The sequence below is a fragment of the Dermacentor silvarum genome, chromosome 3 (genome assembly GCF_013339745.2).
Source record: "Dermacentor silvarum isolate Dsil-2018 chromosome 3, BIME_Dsil_1.4, whole genome shotgun sequence".
Lineage (NCBI taxonomy): Eukaryota > Metazoa > Arthropoda > Arachnida > Ixodida > Ixodidae > Dermacentor > Dermacentor silvarum.
In genome coordinates, this window is record NC_051156.1 from 112,898,355 (window position 1) to 112,918,856 (window position 20,502).

The window sequence follows — 20,502 nt, forward strand, 5'->3', positions numbered from 1 at the left end:
AAGCCCGAGAGCCGGCGCTCGCGAGAACGTACGGAAAGCACCCCAATGTCTTGTACGTAGACGCGGCCAGCACCGCAAGAAGCCCCGCATTCGTCACCAGCATATTCGACAATCACTGGACCGAAATAAATGCGCCGTCCGTTTGCAGAGTGAGCGCTGCAGAGGCATAGGAACTAGCGATAGCGTTAGTCATCACGACTAGACCGCACTGGCATTGCGTCATAATTCTGACGGACTCTCAGACGGCATGCAGAAATTAATCCAGGGCCAAAATTTTCAGGGCCGCACATCACACTGAGTGGAACGCACCAGCTCCCAAGATAAATACAAATCGTATGGACTCCGGGGCATGAGTCCTTACGCGGCAATCAGCAGGCACACGCCTAAGCCCGAGCGCATGCACACCGGGAGCCGCGAGATGGCTGCGCCGAGCAGTTCCATCCAGAGCCCATACCATTAATCTACATCCACATCCTGCAACGGTATCGCCTTTCACGAAGAACACTACCACCGCCTCACAATGCTCTGACACGAGAGGAAGCCGTAATATGGCGAAAACTCCTAACAAACACATATCCACATTTGAGTTTTTACCACGTCATACACCCTGCAATGTATTCCTATGAATGTCCACACTGCGATCAATGCGCAACGCTTTGCCACATGGTATGGCCTTGCGCAAACAAACCATAGCACACACCCATAACACACCCCCACCACACGGCAATGGGAGGCAGCGCTGTACAGCTCCGACTCGGCGGACCAGCTCAACATGGTCAACCGAGCAGGAACAGCAGCTAAGGCCGCTAGTCTCCAGGACGTAGTGGACCACCCACTGCAGAGCGGAGGAGATGCCTACGCTCGCGTGCCCTTTAGCATGAAGCTTATTGGCTCTCTCTCTCTCTGACATCAGACAGCGAACACCGTAGGCTTTATAATTGTATCTTGCACAGTGTTTTTATTGCGGAAGCAGTTATATGGACACTACATGCGCATTTCTGCCGTCGCCGTGATGCTCCGTATAATTTACAAGGGCGATAACAACGTCCCCGCGCACCGTATGCTGTATGTGCGAGTGAAAGCGCGCAACGGGGGCCGACGATCGCGGATCAATCTGGCGCGCACAGATAGGGGAGCTGACAAGAAACTCGCCGTCTTCCGCCACGCGAAAGGCCGTGGGGGGATGGCAGGGAGCGAGGGGAGGCGTGGCGTTGTTTTCTGACAGCAATTGCGCATTTTGCGACAGCACCAATGGCGAACCGACGATCACGGCTAAATCTCGCGCGCGCGGAGAGGGAAGCGGTGAGGCGGCGCGGGAGGTAGGGGGGGGGGGGGGGGGCTTTTTACACCAGCGCCAGCTGCATACCTAGCACGGCCGCGCGCTCTCGCGCACTTTGTACCTTGAAAGCGACTGCAGGCGCCTCATACCTTTGTGCGTGTGGTGTTTTCGTCGCCCAGCTTGCGTTCAATCGATACATCGCACGACGTAAGTTCGCCCGGTGGTGGTGCCGGGCTTCCTGACGCCAGCGTTCTGACAGTCTGACCACGGTCATTGAGTGTGCTGTGTTGATAATATATAATATATATGTGTGATGCTTGATAATATAGTTAGTAAGCGAATATTTCAAAATTTATACAGCTGATAAACTGTCTGGCTTTCAAAGAAGCAAAGCGTCGAACATCCGTTGTGCAATATTGAGCGACTGAGTCAGCACTTAGGAGACGGTACATTTCACAGTCAACATAATTTGCTATAAAAATGGGCGAATAGTGGTGTTGGGCTGCTGATCACGAGGTCGCGGGATCGAATCCCGGCCACGGCGGCCGCATTTCGATGGGGACGAAATGCGAAATCACCCATGCGCTTAGATTTAGGTCCACGTTAAAGAAGCCCAGGTGGTCCAAGTTTCCGGAGTCCCCCAGTACGGCGTGCCTCATAATCAGATCGTGGTTTTGGCACGTAAAACTCCCTGATTAGTTTTTTTTTTGGGGGGGGGGGTGGTGGTGAAAAGTGAGTGTTGAATTTGTAATGTCTGTTCCCCCGGACACTTTTGTTCATAAGCAGCTCATCAGAGTGTTTTTAACCGATCGCATAAATATAACACCAACTCTAAGCCACACCTGTGCGTCGCTTCTCAAATGACGGTGCCGGCTTTAGGCATCTCGCGCCACGTACACAAATGCGTAAATGCATACGCCAGCACACGCTGTTCTCTCAGCACTTCTATGCTTCAGCCTATTCTCTTCGTTCGTCCATTCATCTGGCCTGTGTGCATATGTTTACCGTAATGGGCGAAGAGCCACGGACAAAACAAAGGCTGTAGCGGATACCGCAGCACCGCTGCCGCAAAGCGAGCGGAACCCCCTCAGCGGACTGCACACTGGGGCTGTCCCTCCTATCACCCCCAAGTTCTAGTGCACTGTTCGACTATTTGCATGTCGTCTTTTGAAAGTGGTCAGCGCTATCAAATTATAGCACTAGCACACAAAGGGCAGGCCGGATACGAAACATGAATAACCGTCGTTGCCATTTCGATACCGAGGCACGCGTAACTTAACCGATTGCCTGCACGAAGACAGTGGCGTTGTTTGGAGCAACAACATTGTCAGCAGAATATGCGGTGACACATGCGCAATGTCGATCCGATTGGAGAAGTGCGAGTACATTTTACGAGCGCCCATTCTCTTTGCCGCTAGGGTGCACATTTTAGGGCTGCTTTTGTTTCTGGGTTGAGATTCTCCAAATAAAAAATGTGAATATTTATTCATTCATTCTGGCAATATTTCTACTTACCCATCAAAGCACCTTGACGAAAAGGAAGACATGTTACGGTAATTGCGATAACTGAAGCTTCGTTGAGTTGTTTAAACTAATTGCTATGCCAAAAGACACACGGTGCGTGTAATAATAATTTATTTCAAAAGTATTTTGTACACCTATGCATGTGACGTAAGTCTGGTTATGGAATATATTTACAACCTAAGCCTAAATACAATCTCAAGATCACATGGTCTCATTGGAGGCGACATGGACGGAGTCATGACTCGCAGGTTTTGAAAGGTTTTGTGCGTGACGAAGGAAGCATGAGATGTTTAGCACAGAGCTGTATTAAAGATAGGGACACATGCTTAACGCTTGAAGACGGCTGATTAATGCGTCGTCAAACACACCACCCCACGCAGTGCGAACGCAGTTGCCCTAGTTTCCTTTGTAAATATCCTTTGGCCTGTAAAAACTGTGAGTGCTTCTCCCTTATCGTGCTGTGCCACTCCCCCCCCCCCTCCATATCATGTTGCGTCTACTCGACGAGACACCGACGTTCACCCTGAAGGAAGAGGAACAGACGCAATGTCCGCACTTGACGACTGTAATGTGATAGCGCTATCAGGATTATCAGGATTATACTGTATGAAGGAACAGCTCGTCTACAAACAACATAAAACATTTTCTATGACCATAGAGGCATTGTGGGCACGTTCGTATTACGAAAAGACAACTTAAGAAGCACTAAGCTGAAAGGCATACAAAGGCGCATTCACATGCACATACGTGCTTTTTTGTGCCAGTCCAGTTCGCGCTTGCATAGTCGCCCATGAAATGACACATGATATACGGATGCATGAATCAGTGAACGAAGCCCAACTTTTGAATACACCGTCTCCAGGACCAACAAAACTTTGATTATAGCGTCTCAAAATCGGCTGAGTTTTGAGCGTATTGTCTTCCGGATCGATGCGTTTTACTCGGCATTAAACTAATTGACGGACAGACTGATATCGACGGCGACAGGCACCGTGGCAAATGCGTAGTCAAAAAACTTTTGCTTTAACATTTTTCAGATGTGTTAGTGACACGCATATAAGAGAGATAAGATGGTTACCTTCAAGAGCGTTGAAGTCCTCCGCTAGCTGCCGCATACGCTCTTGAACTCTGTTGTACGAAACCAGGGCCTCGGGCATCGACAGCACGCTGCTCGTTACAGAAGCGACAACGCAGAGAATGGCGATCGCAGTTTCCATAGTGTCCTGTCACACGTACCTGCATTTTTCGCCAGCAGGAAATTATGCTGGAGCAGACTTACTGCCTAAAAAAAGAAACTGCACTCTTAGTCAAGTACCGTATAATGTCCGGCACATATGCGGTTTATTTTCGTTCCAGCGTAAAGTACTGCATATAAACGGACTTTCAAGCAATCTTATGCGTGACAATGGCTGCGCCGGCAGGCTAGGCCGCTATATGCGGCTGCGAGCGGACGCAACGCTTATAAGCAGCCTTGCAAATTTGGCGCGCAAAAAGCGCGCCGAAGCATAGAGATAGCGTTACAAAGCAAAAGCTGTAAGGAGCAGTGAGGGTAATGCTTTGAGGGAGAAAGTAAAGCGTATGCCAAAAGGAGGGAACCAAGAGAAGCAAGTCGACGCCTCCGCGTTGCTTTGATGGCGGAGGAGGAGGAAAGGCTTCGCCGACCGGACCGGGAAGGAGCGAGAACATGGCGGATGCCGGTGTACGAGTCGATTGTTTTCGGCAGTAATTATCGTCATATCTTTGTATCGGCGACGTTATGCGAATGTGTTCGTGTTGTGAAGTGATCTGGCCGCGTCGGTGAACGCTCTCGGTGATGACAGTGATGTTCAAGATCCACCGTTGCTACCGGAAATTGCAAAAAAGCAGAGCAACTTCGACAACTCGTGCGAGTACAACGGCCACACTGGCGATCAGCAGCGGCGGGCCGCCATGTGCACTGGATCGCCGGGCCCAGGAGTGCGTGCTGTAGAGCTGCGAACCTGTGCCTATTTGGTAGGTCGATTTTTGCGTTCTGTACGCTACGCTTACTAAATGATTCATTTCTACCATTGCATTATTATGAGCCCGCAGATACCGAATGTCGGTGATTTAAATATCTGAACGTGTAGTACTAATGCGAACACGCGCATTGGAAGTTCTGGTGTGTGAAGTAGTTATAACTGCAGGCGTAACTCTGTTTAGGTTTCGCCCAATTGTATGATTGCAGGCGATTTTTTTTTCTTGCGTAGTCAGGTGTCCATTTGTAGAAACTTCATGCGCGAATTTTCGTTAGCGCTTGCGTTTTATAGCGGCGACTGGTAATCGCGTGTAGCGTTCTAACTATGAAATCTGCTTTTTTTAAATTCCATTCGTGGGCATTGCGGGAATAATTCATTGCATTTCGTAGTTACCGTTTGTCAAACGACGGTTATATTTTGAAACAATTTTTTGGTGTGTTACGCACTTTCCTCTGTGTAGTGGGTCTATTTGCGAGAATTTCTGGCTTTCCTGTTTAATGCGTCCAGTTCACTAAAATTCCAAGCCCAATTTAGCTCGAAGCTTGCGTGACGCGACCATAATAAAACAAATGACTCCGACGACGCAGCAGCTCCGAAGTGACGGTTTGCACTAGCCGCAGGATTTGCCACATTATCTATTGGAGATAAGCAGTACACTCGTTACTTGTAGAAGGGGCGCAGTTCTATGCAACTGGCGAAATTTCAACAACGCGACATTCACGTCGATTGTAGCAATTTGAAGTTTTATAGCAGACGGAAAAATCTGGTTTTAAGTACTTGCGTCGTTCCATAATGTTGTGAGATAAAAGCGCTGCATGCATAGCTAAAAAAACTATGAAAGAAACAAAGAACATTACAAGGTGGACATTTTGCTTCTGTGTGGTGATTGCTATGTTGTATGTATTTGCGACTATGAAGTACCCACTAGCCCCAAAATAGGCCTTAATAAGACCTTTCTTATGAGTTTATGCTTCTCGAGTTATCAAATTTCTGCATTTTCTTTTTATTCTCGCTTAAATGAATTTTTTTCTATACAGGAATAAAGTGGGACGTCAACACTAATAAGAACGCCACCCATGAAAGCAGAACCCCGGGCTCTCCATTGGAACTTTAGGGTGGACCACCGCACCGGTAAGCGAAAATCAGGCCAGAAAATGGCTGTTCATTGCAGTGCGTAAATATATGCTTATGATGAAGCACACAAAGGAAAAGCTCATATTTTGCAAGCTCAAAAGTGGTGTGGGGCTCAGAAAGATACAAGTGTTTACAATATTGCTCGCATGCGGAGAACATTGAAGCACTTACACGAGCTGTAATATCACTAGAGATAGACACAAATTTCCATAGCCTCTCACTAATTTCTGCTGATTTCAGAACAGTGGGAAGTCACTGAGTTTAGGCCAGTGTAAATGCAAGTACAACTGAATGCCAGTAAGTGTAGGGGACGTATACGAGTGCCCCTGAGTGCCAGCTGACAATGTGGACCAATTAATATTGCCTGCAAGTGTGAGGAAATATGACTGTGAAATAAATAATAAGCCCAAGCACATTGAGTTGATTTCGAAGAGACCAAGTATATGTGAAATGTGTTCGTACATGACGTGAAGAATGCTACTGAATGTATGTTTCTCTCTTTAGTTGCTTGCGAGAGCATTATGTGTTTGTGCCTGTTGTCATGGCTTGATTACTTTGTTTACACTGTGTATGCACTCATTATATTCAGATTAATTAGGGATGGACTTTAGTGTTAATAATGCCAGTCAAATTTCTAATACAATGCTGTAAATTCAAAGGTCGGACACATTCGCATGTCTTTCACAATCTCTTATGAGTTATTCACATCTGAAGTGTGTGATATGGAATGTTCAGCTTTCTGTAGTAGATCATGGACACCTAGTTTTATAATGCTGACACACGCTCTTGGAGACAGGAATTAGAAAGATAGAAAGAAAGGCAGGTTCACCAGCGTAAATACAAGTGACTGTGCTGAGGAAGGGATGTAAAGGGAATGAAAGGAAACAGGAGAGCCGAGATTTAAAATAGAAATGAAGAGAATGTGTGCACATCAATACAATGCCGTGCACTACAGCAACAACCCACATGTCAAGTAGCAGGGCAATGCAAGGGTGTTGAACACAGTCTGAACAATTATTCTCTCCCCCAACAAGGTGCAGTTAAGCGCAGTCAAGTGCGGTTTTTTTGCCACACCAAAATGAGCGCCGTCAAATAAAAGACCTCGGATCGTTATCTCGCAGTCTAAGAAGTTTATGGTTAACATTGAGATCTGTTTCTTGGAAGATCGCTACTATATTGACCTAGAAAAACTATTGAACAAACATAGCCATAAGAGGGCCAAGGTGAAGCGGTTCTTGGAATCGTCTAACATTGGGTGGCATTTCTTTTTTTTCCTTCCAGGTACGACGGTTACCTGGAGGCCCAGGAGTCATCAGGACAAATAACTCTGAATATATACGAATGATATCTAATGTGTTTGTGATGACTGAGCAATTATGTCAAAATGAAACACTTATTTAAAAATGCTTTTTTTTTCTCTTGTTAGCAATGTATACATTAAAACTTCACTTGGATCTCTCTGCATTCACCCAACCACTGCGGCATGTGTACAGAGTGTGCTCCGCAAGACAAATGATTTTTTTATGTTGCTTGGCTCCCAAAAGAGTTCTTCAATTCAAATACGTACAAGGTGTGTTCGAAAAGAAACCAAACTTTTGCTTTAACATCTTTATTGCTTATTGTACAACATTTTATGCATGTCGCCTTAAAAGTAGTCCCCTCTTCTGGGAATACATTGTTCCTATCATCTCATTTATTTTTGAAAAGCCTCCTGGAAAGCTTTTTCGGGGATGGCGCGTAGGTCTCGTGTCGCATTGTCTTGAAATTTCTTTTATGGGTTGGAAACGACGTACTTTCAACGTGATTTTAAGTTCGGGAAACAGGAAAAAGGCTTTCTTGGGCTAGGTCTGGAAAGTACGGAGGACGGGCACGAGAGTGTGATGTTTTGCTAGATAGCCGGAGACAAGGAGCGACGCGTGAACTAGCTTATTGTCATGTTGCAACAATTAAGTCTGGGTTTCCCACAATTCAGGCTTCCTACTGCACACAGCATCCCGCAAACGCACTATAATTCCTTGGTAGACAGCCTTGTTTACCATCTGACCACGTGGTACAAATTCCTGATGGACTATGTCTTTCCAGTCATAAAACACCATCATTACCTTGATTTGTTTGCTGACTCATGCATGCTTTCTTGGACGAGAAGACTGTTCGCCCACCCACTGCGACGACTGCACTTTTTGTTTCAATATCAGAGCCATAAACCCACGTCTCATTGCCTGTTGTGATGTTACAGAAGTTTTCATTATCATTGCCAGTGGCATGCAGTTCCTGGCTTATTTTAACACAGGCGTTTCTGATCGACAGGCAACAAAGGCAGCACGAATTTTGCACTGACACAACGCATCTCAAGTTTGTCATTCACAATAGGATGCCATGATCCTATGCTGATACCCACTTCGTCAGGTAGTTCTCGAACAGTTATACGACGATTTCCACGAATCACAGCACAGCACTCTCTAGACATGGTCATCATCTGTTGATGTGGAAGGTCGTCCAGGCTTGGGATCGTCACCAACCGACATTCTGCCTTGTTCAAAATGCTCAAACCACTCATAGCACTGAGTGCGACTCATACAGTTTTCCCCGTATGCTTGGTTAAGCAATTGAAATGTCTCTGTGAAAGTTTTGCCAAGTTTGTAGCAAAATTTCACACACACACGTTGTTCTTCAGCCTCTTTCATTGTTACTTTGGCACTAATCCAACAAACAGCTTGTACACGTGCACACTTCGGCGGCTGTAGCTCACCAACCAATGGTTAGAGCGAAACGCGGCAAATGGCAGTTTGTTGTCTAAACCCACTGCTGCATGCGTTCAGTAGCCGCAGCGTGCTCTCTGCCTGTTTGCGTGCTATTTCAAAAGTTTGGTTTCTTTTTGAAAACACCTCGTACAATTTCGTGCAGCGCTTTCATTCTTTTTTTTTCATGCTAGTCAGGGATAGCTATTTTTCATTAAAGCTGCGAGCACTTAGCTCTCAAAATACCTCATTAGAGAACTTATCTATAGAAAATGTGACATTTCAGTAAGTTTAGTACATATGTTTGTTCTGTTCCTCATGTTGTAGTTATCTGCTATTTTACATAGTTTTGGTTATAAACAAAATTTTCTTTAATGAACGAGAAAATGGTGAACTGAGAGGCCCAACTCTTGTTATTCGCAACTGCATGAAGTACATGCAAGTTAATGGGTTATGCTTGTTTCACATTTTAAAAGCTGCAGGCACTAACACTGCCTATCTGCTTTTGTATTTCCTGTAGCAGTGTGGATTTTATTTGTTACTGTCAGAGCTTGGTATATAAGTCTCCATTCTGTGTTGAAAACCTACAGTGAAACTATGCTGGGCACTTTCAACTTTGTTCTATTGTAAATAAATCATTCTCCCTTGAAAATTATGTTCTTTGTCTGTGTCTGCATGAACGTACGTGTCTGCAATAATGTACAGCATGCTTTCAGATGGCGTACATAGATCAAGTGGGCATTCTGCAAAAAGCATACTTAACGTTGTAGGAGAAAAACGTGTGCTTTTAATACCTGTGCATATAGGGCACAGTTCATACAACGAAGTCAGAGGCACTCAAATAATGTACACGACACCTAAATCCGAATTCAATCTCTCCTTCGAGATAATTGGGTATGCTAGTGGGCAGTCCATCTCACCTGCTTGCAACCACTTCATGGCACAACTTCCTTTGCCGGACACAGCACAATAGTGCGTGCCCACTTAATACAGCGCGTGCACTTTATTGCAGTTTGCAGGGTGCTTTCTTTTTCATTTTTTGAGCTAACTAAAAGTAGTTTGTACATGAATGCGGCTCGTCTTGCGCACGGAGATTCACTTGCATTCCAGATAGCAGAGAGTGCTCATTGCGGTGGTGCTGATCACACAAATGTAGCGCCAGATGCAATGGGCAAATTGCGGTTATTCCACGTTCATTTTGCGTCGAAGCCATCGACTTGCAAGGGTAGGAATGGAGCTGTTGCAAGCTTCGACACGCCGGAAAAATCCCGCCTTGTTATGCGAAATTCCAAACAGCTGATTCGTTCACTTTCAATGACAGTCGCCGCAGTAACAAGGTGACCTTAGCATTTCGGCCGCACCTGTCGCATTCCGACGGAAATGCAAAAACGCTTGTGTCGTTCTTTCGGTGCGCGTTAAATAACTCCAAGTGGCCACGATGAATCCGTAGCTCTCTAATATTGCGACCCTCGTAATCCACAGCAGTTTCGGGACGCTAAGCCCCATAATTTAAATTCTTTAATGACGCCTCGATTTTTTACCTCCCTTCGTTCCTTTAAGCTAGACGGCACTGCAGGTAGCTCGTTGCAACATCGGCCACGGTAGCTCATTGCAACATCGCGTGCATGCGCCTGGCAGGTGAAGAGGTGAAAACAAGCTAGCGTGGGAAAAGCAGTGAAGCTTCCGATATTTGCAATGCTGTTACGGTAGGCTCACGGGCGGAGAACCGACGCGCCTTGCTGCTTCAAAATAAACACTGAATCATTAACTACAACGGAACAGCATAATAGGATCGGTTCGAGAGCATTCTTCTTGATACTCACACAAGCTATATATGTCAGTATTTCGGACAGGGCATCCCTGTTGAGGCCAGCGGAGGTGAATAGAAATATTTGTCGAATCAACAAACTAAGACGGGCCGGTAATATCCTGCCCGCTTATTCGACGTCTCAGAATATCGGAGCCGTACTGTCGTTATACCGTCGATGCAGTGCAACAGCGCGGATCAGTTTTAACTGAACCTTCTGGACGAGGTTGAAAGTTTCTCAGACAAAGCCGAGTTCCCGGTTAAACAGTGACTGCAGCCGCATCATAGCGAATAAACAGAAAATATTAAGAACTACATTTGCCGGGCGAAGAAGTTTTTCTTTTTGCGCAGCTCCCATGCTCTGTAATCCTACCCCATTTAGCCTTTCCGCCCCACATGACAGCTGTTGAAAGCGCTATTCGTATACTGATACTCATTTAAATACATCTGCTGTCACCAACCACCTAAGCATCGGTAACAGCTACACAAACTATTTGTATATCACGCACGATCGCCGGCGGTGAACGATCGACATAAAACGACAGCCTCACAAACACAAATGTGTCTACACATAGCTGTGCGAGTCCTCTGCGACGGCGTAGTGATGTGTAGAAGTGGTTAGCGTGTTTGGTTCTCACGCGGTGAACCCGGGTTCGATTCTCAGTGTTCCCATGTTTGTGTGATGTGCGTTACCATGCTTGTATTGTGTGTTATGAATTTTCTATCATGCGGTTCTATACAATGCCTATAAAACAGCGCGCAAAACCACTGTGGACAGCACCTGTCCTTAATCAAACAAATTTTTTGTAAAAAAATACCCAATGGGCTGCATAACTTTGAGCCGCATAAGATTTGAGCCGCTTAGTAAGCCGCACAGATTTCATCTGAAATACCGCATAAATATTTGGGGTTATGCGTCACGACCACCAAGCGGCCCTAGTATGGGCCGTTTAAATGCAGGCCGCATAAACAAGAGCTGCATAAAATAGACTGCGCACGCAGTAAGCCACTTACAGTGAGCCACTTATAAGCGTCGAAATTTTGATCTACTTTCCGCCCTATATGCGTTGTTTTAAACCGGCATTTGCTAAGAGAGTACAGTTCTCTTCCAGTATTTCCAATGCATGATCCTGCATGTCTATCATATAGCCCTGCAGGGTAACATAACTCGGCAGTGCCATAGGAGCACTGCCATATTACATGTCCAAAAATGGTGAAAATGAATTTCTTCGAATTTTTGCAAGATTGTTGCGCTTACTTGATAGTGATGAGACCTGATGACGAAGCCTATATCAGCAGTCAAATAGATCTAGCTATCACTGAAAATAAAAGTCCCGAAGAGACCTGTTTCCACTTATCAACTTCATTTATTTGTTCACGATTGCATCGACCATCCAGACTGATTAAACAAATTCATGATACTCCCACTTCATTCCGTCATAAGAACCGTTCGGATGTCGAATAACGCATTTGAACATTACTTGGGAATGTGATAGTAAGTTAATCTAAGGTATTAGCTCTAACCATGTGACAAACGAGGACGCAAAAAATATAAGCTGAACACATTACCTCTGCCTGTCCATATAAGCGAAGCTTTTTTTTAGTTTTTGACACTGGTCCATTGAAACAGAAGATATGGTATGTACGATATACAGGCCTCTCTACTTACAAAATGAAATGGTTGTGACACCGCACCACAGTGCGCTGAGAGACGCGCAGTGAATTGGCTCCTCTACTAGAGGGTTTGTTCGGAAAGTAGTAGGACTGATCTTTTCCCGCCACAACGTGGAGAAGGAAGGGGATGTTTCTGCGCTGGTTGGGTGGTGGGGGCCTTAGCTACGAGTGCACCAGTCGCCAGTCGTCTCCAATCCTTCTCGAAGTGTAGATTAAGTTTAAGGTGAACCCCTTTCAACGTGCCTTGTCATCTGCACAATGAATCATTTGTTAGAGCAGCGTTATTCGGTGAAGTTTTGCGTTAAACTGGGTGAGTGAGTGTGACATAGCATTACAATGCTCTTGGGTAGAATGCAGCCTCACGCATTTGTCGGGCACCACTCGCGTCCCTATTTTAGGCAGGTCGGTCACGTCAAATAAATCACCCTGTTAAGTATGTTCAGTGCTGCAGTTGCTTTATAACTTTCAGCTGTTGTTTCATTTTTAAAAATCAAGGCACATGGTAATCACATTGCCTGCCAGAAAACGCCCGCTTGCATTGTCATACTAATCCAAGGTAACGTCAGTCGTCCGACTTTACCACATAAGCAGCGTACTCTGGCAATGGAGAGAACGCTGTAAGATTCACGCTGTTAAGTCTCGAAATTATCTGCTCAACAAAGCTTGATGCTCGTACTACTGATCTTAAACATCACACACTGAGGTGCTGTGAAATATAAAGCAGCCAGTTTACTCTTTACACTTTCGCTGATGCTTATATTGCGTGTTCTTTCAGTGAGCACTGTTTACTTAGACAAACCCGTGTATTTTAGGGTGTGAACTTTATATACATCTCCATTCTACACCATTAAGATTAGGTAATTTAGACTTCTATAAGTACATACTATGAGTTAGCTACCATATTCTATAGCTTAAGGCAAACACGCCTTCTTCAATGTCTGCGGGGAATATCGGTAACGATCACGGCGATTAAAATCAATAAGAAAGCATTGACAGTACGATAAAAAGTAGAAGAAACCACCTCAAACGAGCGTGAAGCTATCGTTTCTGGTGGTTTATCACAATATTTAGCGTCTGTGTACTTTGAGATGGCGATTATTTTCCCGTCGTGCGGCGACATGCTTGCCTCAGGGTTAGCTCATATGGTAGAGCGACCGCCATTGAAAGGCGCTGGTTTCGGGTTCGAATCCCGGATCTGTAGGAATTTTTCCTCAATTGCAAAGCTTGCTTTGTGATAAGCCGGTATGAGTTTCCTTTGTAGCTTCGTCCTACATTCGGGTGGTCTAAAATTTCCTCTTTTATGAGGGAAGTTCTCTATGGAAAACCATTAGTCACGAACGAGACTCCACGGGTGAAGAGAAGTTTGCCCTGGTTTTGATAACCTTAGTGGGTCTTGCATATTACATTCAGGCTGACGGTGGCTATCCTTTTTTTTTCATGAAACGATCACTATGTTGTGGATTTACGAGGAATTAGCTTAATTCCCAGGGGCGGATCCAGGTTTTTTCTGAGGGGGGGGGGGGGGGGGTCAGCTTCTGTCAGTGATGATGATGATGATGATGGTAGCCTTTGTTATTCACCGAAATTCACCGTTTCTGCTCACGATCAACCTGCGTTTTATACCTCTAGAGCAACACGTGTAGCCTACCGTGGTGGTTCAGTCAGCTCAGGCGTTGCGCTGCTGAGCACGAGATCGCGGGATCGAATCCCGGCCGCGGCGGCCGCATTTCGATGAAGGCGGAATGCAAAGACGCCCATGTGCTTGCGTCGTAGTGCACGTTAAAGAACCCCACGTGGTCAAAATTAATCCGGAGCCTTCCACTACGGCGTGCCTCATAATCAGAACTGGTTTGGGCACGTAAAACCCCAGAAAGAGGAAGAAGACCTGTAGCGAAGCCAGATATCGGATTCTCCGAGCTTATAGGAAAACGACGTTACCCAATACAGTCATGTGCTTGGCGGCTGTGCCTGATAATACAGGGTGTTCAAAACTAAGCTTTATGCTTTTCTTAAAATTAGGCACTGGGAGGCACGCGAAGACCACCTTTGCAAATAAGTTATGTAGCCAGGAGGGCACAAAGTGAGATGATGATAATCGCTGTGAGCAGCCTAATTAACTCAATTTCAACAATTATTTTTTGTCGACTGCAGTAAGTGGGTATGTTTGTATTGAAAACTTAGAGGCAGTCGTGTTTCTTACTGCTGTCAATACAAAGTTAATTATTCAATTTTAGTCAATTCGGCTGCTGACAGCGATAATTATCGTCTCACTTTGTGTCCCCATGGCCACATAACTTATTTGCGCAGGTGGTCTTCACGTGCCTCCCAGTGCCTAATTTTAAGAAAATCATAATGCTTAATTTTGAACACCCGGTATATCTAGCCTGTATTGTTTCTAAAATAAAATTTGGGATGATCTGTTGCAGGTTCGTTATAAATGCGCAAGCATGGGTCCGTCTTTGGAGTTCTGTTGGGACACCTTGTTTTCCTTAAGGAGATTCTGTGTGTTTGGCTGAGACACCTTCGTTTGCTGGAGCTCCAATGCGGCAACCACTACGCTGGTTGTTTACGATATGCGAATCACCGCGTAAGAATACTCACAACGCCACCTACAAGAAGAACGATGTGGTGTAGTAGCCGAGAGCGCGAGCCAGCGTCTTCATGTTTTGTTTCCCACGCGACGCCATCCTGTTACACAATGCGCGCATCTGCTCTCGTATCTCTAACCACGCGACGCCATCCTTGGCCCGCGCTCTGGCGTTGGCCGCTGACGTCACGCTCCCCCACTTCGCAGCCGCTGCTCGAGACTTCGCCCCGCTCCGCGAGAACGCCCACTCAGATAAACGGATCCAGCGGCTTTGACCCTATTATGCTTAATGTACGGCAACAAAACTGCGAAGTTACAATGAAAAACTTGTAGCGTACGAACGGTAATGTGCTCGTACTGGATATTGTCAACGTGTAACGGTGATCACAATGAGTGCTACAGTTAAAAAAGTTGCAGTGGCTTAGCTCAGCTATGCCAGGATATACGTAGCGTTAGCAAAGGTTCAGCTGATTATTCTTAGCTTTCCTGGTTGTCTCCTACGCTCAACCACTAATTGCCAGGCAACTACTTCGGGATCCGATGAGTCAAGCTTCTCCGTTCTTCTGCGCTGTTGAGCAGCATTTGCGCTCTCCTTCTCCATGGCTATACCACACTGGCAAACGCCAGTCAGAAGCGCAGCGGCTCCAGCGCAGTGTCAGACGGCGACTACACAGCGAGCGCGCGCGGGCGCCAGTGCGTCTACCACGGCTACGACGTCACTTCTCTGGAATGCGCAGACCGGCGGCGGTGAGTCGCGCGCGGCGGCGGCGGAGTGCGCGAGAAGTGCCGGCTCCGGTGGCTCCGGTGCGCAAGCCGTGTGACATCACTGATCCTTGCGCATGCGCAGCACGGCTCTTGATGTGCCGCGCGACACGGGCTTGGCTAGGCCAGTGTAGCTAACGCTAGAAAAAAAGTTGCCCATGCGTAGTTCTTAGTTTAGCTGTTAGTTATTATTTATACAGGGTTTGTCCGAAAAGTAATGTCAGTGAGTTGATCAAAAAGAAATTATTGATGAGATCGGTACAACACAATAAAATGTTTCAAAATAGGCTCTTCCTGCGTCGTTACATTGCTTCTAGCGAGATTTCCAACCATCGAAGGCGTCATGGTGGCCTCCTTAGGAATGTCCTTTAGAGTCTTGGTGCAAGCCTCTTCGACTTTGCCAACTGTCGCGAAATGATGTCCTTTCATGGCAATTTTCAAGTGCAGAAAAAAGAAGAAGCGTGAGAGAGTCACGTCAGCACTGTAGGGCGGCTGGGGAACCGTAGGCATCCTTCAATCGGCCAGGAAGTGGGTCACGAGAAAGGCGGTGCAGGCTGCATGGTGCGTTGTCATGGTGAAGTTTCAAATCGCCCCCGATATCAGGCCGGGTGCGATGAATCCTTCGTTTGAGTCGCTTGAGCACTTTCACGTATAATTTCGCGTTCACGGTTGTGCCATGGGGTACAAACTCATGGTGGACAAGGCTGCTGATGTCAAAGAACACAATCAGCATGGTCTTGACCTTTGACTTGCTAATTCTGGCCTTCTTGGGGCGAGGGGACGCCGAGCTGTGCCCCTTGCCACTTTGCCTTTTTGTTTCGGGGTCGTATTCAAACACCCAAGTCTGGTCACCTGTGATGACATTGTCCAAAACGTGGGGGTCACTTTCGCACAAGTCCTAAACCTCCTGGCACGTTTCAACTCGGCTCGATTGTAGGTCGTCCATTAACATTTTGCGCAAGGTTTTCGCGCACACTTTTCGCATCTGAAAACTATTCGTCAAAATCTCGTGAACGGTACTTTTTGCAATGTTTACTCTCTGTGCCACTAAACGGACGCTCAAACGAGGGTCTGAGTACAAAAGATTTCTCGCGCGCGTCACATTTTTGTCGGTGATGGTCGTTGACGGCACTACAGCGCGGGCTTCATCGCTGACCTCTTCACAACCTTCTAAAAATACCTTGTGCCCCCGGTAAACCTGATGTGGTGGTGGTGGTAACATTTATTTAGGTCCTGAAGAATCTTCACCCCGTTTTTATGGGGGCAAGACTGCGGGCCGCTCCCACGTTGGGACGGGAAGGCCAAGCCTCACCGCCGCATCGTGGGCCTTCTGGACAGCCCGGAGTTGATTAATCCATTCGTGGCTCTTGACCAATGAATAAAATGCGTCCGCCATCAATACGTGGTCCGTGTGGTGCTGTAAAGAGGGGCACTCCCAGAGCATGTGTTTGAAATCACTAACTCCGCCGCAGTCGGGACAAAGAGGGGAGACCTCCGTTATCACCAAAAGCTGTTTTTATCAGAGGAAAAGTTTCTACTGCAGACTTGCCGAGTTTCACACAAAACTCGATGGCAATCCTTTGTTCCAACGAGCACTGCATTACGACTTGCACCGTAAATGAAAATGAGTTGACGAAAAGCCTTGTCCTTACTCTCCAGATGGTCGCAGACGACTGAGCGACAGCGCGTGCGTAAGCTAACAATTCCCCCTCCACGAATCCAAACTGGCCTTAGCGCACTGCGACTTATAGTCGCTTCACAATATAATCACTGACATTGCTTTTCGGACAAACCCTGTATATGAACACTTCAGCAAATGATCTCTTTCATTAAGCAGATTGGTCGCGGAACCGATGACAGCCAATGAGGCAACCGATCACACCCCAAAGGGCTACTAAGTTGATCAGGCGCGAAGGCGCTCGCGCGGACATCGGCCTGCTTGGCAAAAGGGACGTCCCCTCGTTCATTCGACGCCACCGACGGGATGAGTAAGGCACCGCCGGCGCCAGGAGGTCCAAGGTGTTCATGAGAAAAAATAACTACGGCAACTTCGCGACACCACACCCCGACGGAATACAACTTTTTGTGAGCGAGCTAGCTTTACTTCTACATGGCTGATATCACTGGTACTCGCGAAAAATACTTTTGAAAAATGCTGGTGGCCATATTTTTTTGCGACAGGGCCATCCCCCTGTCAGCGAGGGGGTGATGCAGAAATCTGAGGGGGGGGGGGGGGTCAGGACATCCGGACATCCCCCCTGGATCCGCGCCTGAATTCCTAATGACTGGAATGAGTGTAGAAACCCACGCTGGTGAAAATAAAGCATAAAGCTTCGTGCGGAGAGACCCTTTTCTTGGCGGTTATTTCGGCTAAAAGGCGAAACGAGAAGTCGCTGATACATTTTCAGTTTGAAAGAAGAGCTATATCACTAATATTTCCCGCTCAACGCTGGGCCAGGCAGCGCCAGCGTTGTGCGGATAGAATTGGCGCCCCATTCAAAAACTGGGAACTATATTCACAATACCAATACCCACATCATAACTGTTGGTAAAAGAAAATGCCAGGATGTCATGATGACGGACATATTATTAGAGGAGGCGGCTGGCCAATGGGAAAGGACACTTGATATCGAAAAGCTTTGTGAATTAGACCATAGGTAATTAAGTATGCTCTGAATGTCGCCTCAAGCCAATAGGTGCGACATATCATATAGATAACAAAATTGTGTTGCACATGGCGGTTCAAGAATATCACAAGGTTGCAAGATGTGTAATAAGAGAAATCAACAAGAGAGGGTAGCGATATAACCTAGAGAAGTGTCTGGTTGTCTACCTTACGCGGGTAAATGGAAAGTGGAAAGTAGCGCACGCTCAGCCTAGCACTTGGTTTCGTAAGAGTGATATCGTTGAGAAAGGAACCTGCTCACTTCAGTTCCCTTCAAAATAGACTTGAGTCACAGAAAAAGTGACAGAGAATACTCTGTAGCATGGTCCGTGGTTGTGGTTGCAGAGAGTAGCATGGTCCATGGTTGTGGCTTACGATGCAAAAAAATGAAGGCAAGTGCTGTACTTATGTGGCCGACTTGGTAGAAAAAGTTTTTGGCGTGTGTATAACAATTTCAATATGAAATGTTCAACAGAGGTCTCACAAAATTCTTATAAGAGCGAAAAGCATGCGAATAATGAAAGCTACACCCAAATGAAATCGTGCGACATACTTACTGCAATGACTGAAGAAACAGATGAGCCAAAGCGTTGCCCAGGTACTGAAGGCTGGCAAACTGTTACAAGCTCTGCAATGCGAATCCTTGGGCTTTTATTGTGCAGTGACTGATGTATTTTCCTCGGTAACACAGTGTCCGGTTCAGTAAAAATCACGTGACTGCCCTGATTAACATTTGAGATAAAGAATGCTTGAAATATTTAGCGTGGAGGAAATTAATAATTCGTTTACAATAGAATAGCGTATTGCGAGATATGTGGAAGGTGATGATTCGGCGCGCAGATTTCCTTCCAAGGAATTCGCTGACGCTCCATAGTCTTCCTTATCTAAAGTGCCGAAAGACCGAAAATATGAATTATTATCTCTGCCTTACTGGAAATCAGTGGGTCGAAGCAGGGTGTGTGACCGCACTAGTTGGTACATTGTAAGCTGGAGATCTCGTGTGTAAGCTTATTTGCGCCCTTCCCTATGAAATACTACTTGCAAGTCTACATTTGCGTCCGGTGTTTTGGTTATTCGTACGTTGGTGCGCACTTGCTTACAATTAGTTAAGCGGTGAGCGGAGGCAGGTAGGTCAGCTTGTCGCTGAAAATTTAGTATCTATTTCATAATCTCATATTGAATATAACAAATTTACATCTACAGTTAGAGATAACTGTGACAGGTAATGTTTTAAGGTTTTCAAGTGTAACGCGGTGAAGATTGAGTATTCTGAGGAAACCAGGTCCGAAACCAACCTTCGGATCAACTTGAGTTAATAGGTATGTGACACTGGGTCTATGCTGTCTTTTCAATCACTAAAAAACAACATCCGCCTGCATTCGAACACGTGGAAGTGGATGTACTGCAAAACGGTTGCCGACGTTAGACAAGTACCACCACCCCGAATAATGTTAAGCCACATTAGACAAGCACCATAACCACAAGCGACGCACGCACGTGGGTGGAACTGCAGCTTACATCCTCATTCTTCTAGACCCTCCGCCTCCGCTTTATTGAACTAAGTGAATTTGGCAACGTAAATTGCATCGATAAATTCGTGAAGTACGACGCAGACACAATATGCAAACGTGAAAGCTTGGAATTGTAATTATAATTTACGAGAAAAAGACTATGTTACGCGTAAACTGAGACAAAGCCCTTATCCAACTGCCCTATGAGGTCTGTCTGAGTGACTGCGGCCGCTAGGTGGCGGTACAGTTTTGGGATGAGCGGCGACAACGAAAAAATCCCGACCAACTAGAGGCTAACCGCTTCGCTGTAATATAACGAAAGAATGCGAATTTGCATGGGCCCCGGGAACTTCAATTAACCAATAAACAGGGAGCATTTAGAGCCAGCTGGCCGGTGCGAAGTATTTCGTTAAACTTTATGCAAAGAGCGGGTTTTATAGTATTCCGCTAGGCACAGAAACTTGGCGATTCGGCATGCTCAGTAGCCGTTACAGGCACTTCGGTTTTTGAGGTTTACCATTTGGGACGCCGGAAGTGTTTCAGAGAGCAATGACATATATAATTGAATGTTTACATTGGCGTACTGGTTTATGTGGATGACATCATCATCTAGAGAACCACGTGGAAAGAGCACACGGCAAGGTTGTATATCATTTCCAACACTGTGGCGCCCTTGGCTTAACGCTGAACTGGGAAAAATGCACGCTAGAAGCGCCAAAAGTCGAATTCATAGGTGACAAAATAAGCGCTGCTGTAATAGAAGCAAACTACGAGAACCTCGCGAACCTAGTTAAAGGCATAACGAAATACCCGATGCCTTCAAC

The 20,502-nt window shown here is 46.2% G+C and overlaps 1 pseudogene; it reads right to left on the reverse strand.

The window, feature by feature from the left end:
• Positions 1-18,851, reverse strand: part of LOC125944328 (techylectin-5A-like) — a 41,632-nt pseudogene extending 22,781 nt beyond the window's left edge.
• Between the last annotated feature and the right edge of the window lie 1,651 nt (positions 18,852-20,502).